The sequence below is a fragment of the Grammomys surdaster genome, unplaced genomic scaffold, assembly GCF_004785775.1.
Source record: "Grammomys surdaster isolate TR1022 unplaced genomic scaffold, NIH_TR_1.0 880, whole genome shotgun sequence".
Lineage (NCBI taxonomy): Eukaryota > Metazoa > Chordata > Mammalia > Rodentia > Muridae > Grammomys > Grammomys surdaster.
In genome coordinates, this window is record NW_021605299.1 from 96504 (window position 1) to 105600 (window position 9097).

Here is a 9097-nt window from a genome sequence, read left to right on the forward strand (position 1 = left end):
GTGTACAATGTTTTGAAGAGCAGTCAGGTAGTACTGTAGCAGACCACATATCTTCCCTTTTGACATCACTGACAGGGAGTCTCATAGCAGCAGTAAATAACCTAAGGTAGAACAGAAGCACTTAGCACTGGCCTGACTCCTGTCCTTTTTTAAACTCCTAGTCCTGTGGTGAAAAGTAATTTGATGTCAACCTCTAGTTACTAGATGCTCTCAGGGAACTCACCTCCCCCACTTTTCCTGCCCTCTCACATATAACATCTGGCCTCAGCATCTGGACCTCTCTGGATTCCACCTCTGACTTAGGCTACTTCAGAGTACACAAACAGTCAAGCCAGAGAGGGGCTGAGGCTCGAGGTTTGCAGCAGGGCTCCTCCTGGGTTTGGGTGGTGCTCCCTGAGTGTTCCCAACCCAACGGATGGCTTTCCATATTTCCCCATCCCTGCCCATCCTGTAGCATAAAGGAAATGCACTACTAAACAGAGACAGAATAGTTTTTCAGAAGGGAGTGATTTTATATGGGAGTCACACTTGTGTCAGTTAAAACAGCACAGTGACTGTAAATGGAATCCTAAAGTGAACTCTGAAACTTTTCTTTGATAAAACTTTTTTTTTTTGGTCAGAAACTTGTCACACACAACTCTCTCAATCTCTTGTAGACATTGTTGCAGACTATATAAATGTATGTAGCCATCTTCATACCAAATTATGAACTAGCTATAGATCATTTTGTGTGGTATAATATCTAAGAATGATGCCAAAAACTAAAAAGGTATGCTTGGCTCATGTAGCAATGGGTAAATTTCTCTGCCTTGGCTTGATGTTTTTAGAAGGATATTACAGCCATGGAAAATGGTAGGCTAGGAATGTTATGAAGAGATTAACATTAAGATGGCCATGAACTCATTTTTTTTTTTTTTTTGTAGGATACTGTGATGGATCATCTAATATTTGTCTTTAATTTCATACAATGATAGAACCGATCATTCAGGTTCCTTTATCATTTGTTGCCAGGCCTGATGGTTCAGGTGCTAATCTCAGCTTGGGAGATTGATAGAGGAAGATCACAAATTCAAGGCTTGCCTGCCTGGACTACTCTGAGTTCAAGGCCAGCTCATAAGCAGTCCGTTTCACTGTTGGTCATTCTAATTACTAGAAATTAAGCCGAGCCAAATTCTGCCTCTTTGTCAGATTTACGATTAGCTTCTAGTTCTATCTTTCCAAACAACACAACATACTTTTTTATCAAATAAAAATTTAGAGAACAATTTTCATTCATAGCAAAATAAGGTGTTTTTTTTCCCTTCTGGAGATTAAACCGTGTCTCATGCTGGGAAAGAATTATGTACCTCAGCCTAGATGTTTTTTACATTTATTTTTGGTGTGTGTATTCATGCATGCACACACATATCATGGCATGCATGTGGAGGTCGACTTGTAGGAGTTGGTTGTCTTGCCACGTAGGTTCCAGGGATGAAGCTGAGGTCACCAATCCTGGCAGGGGCAAGAGTCTTTGAGCCATGTCTCTGATACAGGAAGGGTTTTTGTTTTGTTTTTGGCTCTTTGTTTTGAGTTTTTTTTTTTTTGAGATAGATTTTCTTTGTGTAGCCCTGGCTGTTGTAGAACTCACTTTGTAGACCCATGGAGTTGGAGTTATAGGCAGATGTGAACTATCTTACATGGGTTCCCAAATGCCAACTTGGATCTTGCAGAAGAACAGTATTTTAGTAATTGTTCTATTGCTGTAAGGAGACACCATGGCCAAAGCAGCTGTTATAAAAGAAAGCACTTAATTGGGGCCTTACTTATAGTTTTAAAGGGTTAGACCATGACCATCATGGCAGGAAACAGACTGGAGCAGTAGTGAGAACTTTGTATCTTGATCTACAGGCAGCAGCCAGAGAGGGGGTTGGGGGGGATACAGAGACAGAGAACAGAGACAGACAGAGAGAAAGGAGAGGCTGGTTCTGGGATTTTGAAACTTAAAAGCCCATTTCCAGTGATACACCTCCTCCAACATGGCCACACCCAATCCTTCCCAAACAGTTCACTGGGGACTAGGCATGCAAGTATATGAGCCTGTGGGAGCCATTCTCATTCATATTCAACTGATGAGCCACCTGTCCAGCCTAAGGAGGATAATTAAGACCAACTGCCCATTGATGCAGGTTGCAAACATGGGAGTTATTCCAAATGTATTGTGTGATTCCTTCTCATCCCTACAGCTTGTCAGTCAACATCTGATCCACGCCTTCTTCCATATTCTCATGACTCCTAAATTGGCCTTGGCCTTTGGTCCCGGCCTCACAGGGAATCTCTGCAGTCTCCTTTCTCCATACACCCCTCCTACCTTCATGTATTAGTTACTGTATTGTTGCCACAACCAAATAACTGACATGGATAAAACATTATCTGTGGGTAAGCATCAATCTTGGCTCACAGTTTCACAGATTATATAGTTCACACTCTCCCCTTTTTCCAGGTTATTCATTTATTGTACAAACTGAGTATTACACAATGAATGACATTACCTCTCCAGATGTGGAACTTAACAGATGAGGTCAGACATTTTATAGCTGGGGACTTTTTGGACTTTAACTTGAAGTATAAGACCTTCAAAGTATTTCCTCTTGTCTGTGGTACATAATTCATTCTAACTGTGACACTCTAAGAATTGAAATACAGAGGGTTTGAGATATGGCTTAGTGATTAGGAGTACTTGCTGTTCTTCCATAGGACTTGAGTTTGGTTCTCAGTACCCATTGTTGGGCAGTTCACAATCACTTCTAACTCTAACTGCTGGGGATCTGATGTCCTCTTCTGCCCTCTGTTGGTACCTGCACACACATAGTGTACACATACACAAATTTTAAAAGCTGAAATACCTTTTAAGAATTGGACTTGGACATCTGTTTCTGGCTCTGCCATGACTTCAGTGACTTAAGGCTTCCACAAGAGGTGGTAGAAGAGACCGTTTACTGAGAGGAGTTGATGTTAGTCCCTGGTGATCTTTGTGCTGCTGGAATCTACTTCTCACATCTGAACACATAAGATTTGAATAAATAGTAAAACAAAAAAAGTCCTTTGCTTAAACCACAGATCCACAGCTGATGTCCTCAACAAACCCAATTATCTGTTCAACGTGGCCAGAAACCAATCGAGGCTGAACATCATGGTGGTGGGAATGTGTGAAGAAGGCTGTTCGCTTCATGACAACCAGGAAAAAGACAAACAAGGGGTCTGAGACTAGGTATCTTCTAGGGATGGACGCTACCAACCAGCTAGGTTTTATCTCCTCCAAGTAGCTCCACCAAGCGGAGAGCAAACCTTGCAACACATGAGGCCGGGGGGAGTTTTCACACTCATATTGTAACATTGTGTATGAACTGGATGGCAGTATGTCAGAATATTTCTGTGTCTCCTTCCCTGGAAGAAAAGCACAAACTACTTTAAATTTATGTATGATTATTTCTTGTGTATGTGAATCATGGGAGGTACCTTTTAGAGGATAGAGGACAAGTTCCAGAAGTCTTGGTCAGGGATCAAACTGAGGTTGCTATATTTGTAAATAAGTGCCTTCATCTGCGGGGTCCCTCACTGCCCAGAAGTCTAAATTCTTTATCATGCCACAGGGTTGTTATTTTTCTTCACTTCTCAGTCTTGCTGTTCTCTCTCTCTCTCTCTCTCTCTCTCTCTCTCTCTCTCTCTCTCTCTCCCTCCCTCCCTCTCTCCCTCTCTCTTTTTCTCTGTGTAGCCCTGACTGTCCTTTGTAGACCAGGTTGGCCTTGAACTCAAGTCTCAAGAGATTGGACTGCCTCCCACATTCTGGAACTAAAGGCATGTGCCACCGCACCACTGCCCAGCTCAACTTCCTTGTTCTTACTCTCTTGGCCCCCTTCTCCCTTCAGCACAGCCTTTCTCTCCCAGCCCCGCCTGTCCACATTGCTTGATGATACAAAAGCACCATAGTTAACAGGAATACCATGTAATGCCTCTTCCTGGGTGTCCTCCCATTCTACCTACCCAAGGAATTCCCGTGAGAGCCTTACCATGTGTCAGTTTATTTTGTCTATGGGGACTGAACCCAGCCTCATGAATGCTAGGCAAGAGGGCTTCTACCGAGCCGTAGAGCTTTCACCAGCCCCTTAGTGTTGAGACAGGGTTTCTGGAACGGACTGGCCTTGAATTATCTGGAAGATGACCTTGAACTGATCCCTTTGCCTTTGCCTGGGCAAGCTTTGCTAGGTCCTGCGATTGCTACGCAGATGCTCTTATCACCTGAGCCTTGGTACTGCCACTCCCACCTCACATTTTCTGTGGAACTTTTTCCAATTCACTGTGCACACCAGCCTCCCTCCCTACTAAGCTAATAATGTCCCCCAAGCTGGCTCTGCAGTTACTGCATGGTAGTATGTGTCCTTGTACTTCTCCCAAGAATGCCTATCCTGCAACCATGAAACCAGGATTCTATATGTCTGACTCAGTCATTGTGCTGGGGTAATTTCCTCCTTGATCTTTAATACTATCCTACCACTACTATGTATTTCTTTCACAGTTGGAAAGAAATAGTGGCAGTGTATACTTAGGATATGCATGACCTGGGTGTGACCCCCAGCACCAAAATTACATATTAAGAAGAACAGGGGCCATGGAGTGGGTAAAAGCACTTACCATGCAGTTCTGACCTTAAGTTCAGTTCCATGAACCTGTGTAAAAGGTGCATGAAGCAGTGTACATTTAGGACCCCAATAATCTTTTTTTTTTTAATTTATTTATTTCATGTATGTGAGTACACTGTAGCTGTTTTCAGACACACCAGAAGAGGGCATCGGATCCCATTACAGATGGTTGTGAGCCACTATGTGGTTGCTGAGAATTGAACTCAGGACCTCTGGAAGAGCAGCAGTCAGTGCTCTTAACCACTGAGCCATCTCTCCAGCCTAAGGACCCCAATAATCTTAAGGCAAGTAAGGCAGTGGTGACAGGGAGAACTACCTGGAAGCTCACAGTCTGGAATAGAGAGATCCTGCCTTAAGGTAAGGTGGAAGGCTGGAACTGACTCCTGGAAGTTGTCCTGACTGCCTGACAAGTAGAAACCCTTACTCAGGCATTATACATACTTACAGGAAAGAATCAGAGCTGTAGCTCAGTTCACAAAATGCTTGCTTTGCAACCATGAAACCAGGCTTCTATCTGTCTGTCTCTAACATAAAATAGGTTTGGTGGTTCATGCCTGTAATCCCAGCACTTGGGAACTAAAGGCAAGAACTTTAGTCACCTTTGAACATAATAAGTTCAAGGCACCTTGGGCTATATAAGGTATTGCCAAGAAAAATGGATTTTTCTTTTTTTCTTTTTCCTTTTTTTTTTTTTTTTGGTTTTTTGAGACAGGGTTTCTCTGTGTAGCCCCTGGCTGTCCTGGAACTCACTCTGTAGACCAGGCTGGCCTCAAACTCAGAAATCTGCCTGCCTTTGCCTCTCAAGTGCTGGGATTAAAGGCGTGCACCACCACTGCCCGGTGAAAAATGGATTTTAATAACCCAGGCAGACATTAGTTTGTGAATTTTACATATCTGTATTATATGTTTATTAAGCAGTTTCTGCAAAAATTGTAATACATCCTACCACAATTGTGGATTTGTTACTCTCTTAGTTATCCTTTAGGTTTTTTTTTTTTTTAATTATATATATGTATGTGTCTGTGTGTACAACTCATGCTTGCAGGTGTCCATGTAGGCCACAAGAGGGCGTGAGATCCCCTAGACCTGGACTTACAAGCTGTAAGTCCGGGTCCTCTGAAAAAGCAAGGAGTGGTCTTAACCCTTTAGCCATCCAGGACCTTTAATTTTTAAATTATTGTATGTTGGGGGATACATATATCCCATGTGGAGGTCACAGTACAGGTTTCAGAAGTCAGTTTTCGCCTTCTGTCATGTGAGTCCCAGGGATTGAATTCAAGTTGTCAGACTCAGTGGGTAAGAGCCACCTCACTGGCCTTCTGCCCATCTCTCTTAACTTCTGAATATATACTATTTTGTATGAGTATGCATGAGTGAAGGGGTATGTGTAGTGGTCAGAGGACATGCTTTGGAAGTCAGTTCTTACCACCTTGTTAAGACCCCAGTGCCCATCCCTCACTCCCCTTTTAAGGTGAGGTCTCTCTTCTGTTTCTGCTCTAGGCTGGCTTGCATATGAGCTTCTGGACACTTTGTCTCTTTCTCCTGTCTTGCTGAGATTACAGATAGGCGCTACCCCATTAGACTCTTTACACAAGGTTCTTCTGGCTGTCAGAGTTGTGCGGTGATTGTTTTTACCCAGAGTCAACTCCTTCACCATGTCTTGCTTATCTTTTGAGCTAGATACATGCTGCTCTAAAACTAACATTTTCCTGGTGCACTGACTTCGTCTTTGACATTGTCTTGTGATCATTTTGTAAGGTATTAATAGACCTGCAACAGCTTCCTTTGGCTAGTATTTATTACACACACACACACACACACACACACACACACACACACACTGCTTAAAGTCCAATTCCTCTCTGTGGGCCTCTTTTATCAAGAAATCACCATTCAATGTACTGAGTTTAAGGTTCTGGGTGGACAAGTTACTTTTAACAGTAAGAAAAAGCCAGTTTTTATTTTCAGTGTCCTACTCCTTATTTGGCTGGTACATGACTTAGTGTGTGTGTGTGTCTTAACCTGCTCCTTGATTCAGAAGTAAAAGAAGCCAAGTTCAGAGAATGGAAGCTGGGAGCTCTTCTTCAGAAAAGCCATATCAGGAGAAGTGGTCATGACACTGAGGTATGAGAGGGGTGGAGTGAACAGAGAGAGCCTTCAGTTCTGCAGGACAAAGGGAATATTACAGACTTCTGGGGGAAGGAGAGCTAAGTACCACAGCCTGGTGATATGACCTAGCCTACATACCAGGAGTCACAAGCTGAAAGGCTATTAGAGGAAAGTTAAGGGCTGAGGAGATGACTTAGTGCTTAAGAACATGTGCTGCTCTTGACAGAAGACCCAAGTTTGGTTTCCAGAATCTACATCAGGGAGCTCCTAACTGCAGCAGATCCCACACCTTTGGCTTCCATAAGCAGCTGCTCTCATGTGCACACGGATATACATATACACAGAATTAAAAATGCAATCCTAAGAACAAAGTAATGTTGGACAGGGCATGGTGGTTCACACCTTTAATGTCTCAGAATTCAAGATGCAGAGGCAGGAGGATCTCTTGAGTTCAAAGCTATGGTTTACATAATAAGTTCCAGGTCAACTGGAGCTGCATAGATCCTGTCTCCTCAAATCATCCCCAGTACCATCACCACCACTACCACCAACAAATAATGATGAAGTTAAAATTTAATATTGTCAGGGTTGGAGAGATGGTTCAGTGGTTAAGAACACATACTGGGGGCTGGAGAGATGGCTCAGGGGTTAAGAGCACTGACTGCTCTTCCAGAGGTCCTGAGTTCAAATCCCAGCAACCACATGGTGGCTCACAACCATCTGTAAAGGGATCCGATGCCCTCTTCTGGTGTGTCTGAAGACAGTGACAGTGTACTCACATATATAAAATAAATAAATAAATAAAATAAATCTTTAAAAAAAAAAAAAAAAGAACACATACTGTTCTTACAGAGGACCTGAGTTCAGGTCCCACCCATCACTCATGTCAGGGGGCTCACAGCCATCTATAACTTTTTTTTTTTTTCCAGACAGGGTTTCTCTGTGTAGCCCTGGCTGTCCTGGAACTCACTTTGTAGACCAGGCTGGCCTGGAACTCAGAAATCTGCCTGTCTCTGCCTCCCAAGTGCTGGGGTTAAAGGTGTGCGCCACCACTGCCCGGCAACTTTTTTTTTGTTTTAAAGATTTATTTATGTATATGAGTACTCTACCTGCATTTATACCTGCATGTCAGAAGAGAGCATCAGATCCCATTATAGAGAGTTGTGAGCCAAAATGTGGTTGCTGGTAATTGAACTTAGAACCTCTGGAAGAGCAACCAGTGCTCTTAACCACTGAGCCATCTCTCCAGCCCCCACCTGTAACTTTATTTCCATGGGGCATCTGACACCTCTAGGCTGCATAAGCACCTACACACAAGTATGCTTACCTGTGTGTGTATACACACATTAAAAATTCAATTGTCTTGGGCCTGGGCATAGAAGTGTGGAGAGGGCTAGTGCCAGGCCACGGCAAGTGTATCAACTCTTGTCCACAGAAAGGTAATGGGAGGAGGTGAGGCTTGATTGCTGGGATGTAAGTAGAGGTATGTAATAATTTTCAGGTCTGGCACTCCACAGGAAACCCTCTTACATATCAAGGTTATTGATAGGTATAAGCACTCAGTTTAAAAAGTCACAATATTAAGACTGGCAAGCGGCAGAAGGAAGGAGAGCACTTGGGTTTCTAGGCAGCAGTAGACACAGGAGCCAGGAGATATCTACCACTGCACAGGCCACATTCACATTTTTTTCAGGAAAGATTTAAGGTAATCCTGTTGGGTTTCAATTTCTGGAGTTTTCAGAAGAAAGCTGATTGTGGAGAAGTGATTTTCATAGACGCTGGCATAGACAGGATTAACAAAACTCACAGTCTGACAAATGACTGCAATAATGAAAATGTGTGCTCCTTATGTTAAGACGCAGCACCGTGCAACCATTAGGCACCTGCTACCCATACTCTCCAATTTCTCACACATGCTCACAAGTGCCAGGCTGGACACAGTCGCTCTTTCCTTCTTTCCTCTGCCTCCCCCCCCCCCTTTTCTTTCTTTGAGACATCTGGCCAGCCTGGAGCTTATGATCCTTTCTCAAGTATTGAAGTATGAATGTGTACTTCCAAGCCTGGCCAATGCTTTATCTAAAAGAATGTTCAATAACTATGGCCAGTGACAGCTTTAGTGGGTAAGAAGCCTGCCGCTGGGTCTGACAACCTGAGTTTGATCCCCAGGACCTACATGCTGGATGGAAGGAGAGAATCTGCATCTTTAAAACTTTAAATTTTGGGGGTGGAAAAAAGTTGTCCTCTGACCTTCACACATGTGCCAGGGCATATACACATTCATCCACTCACCCAATAAAATTTAAAAATAAAGT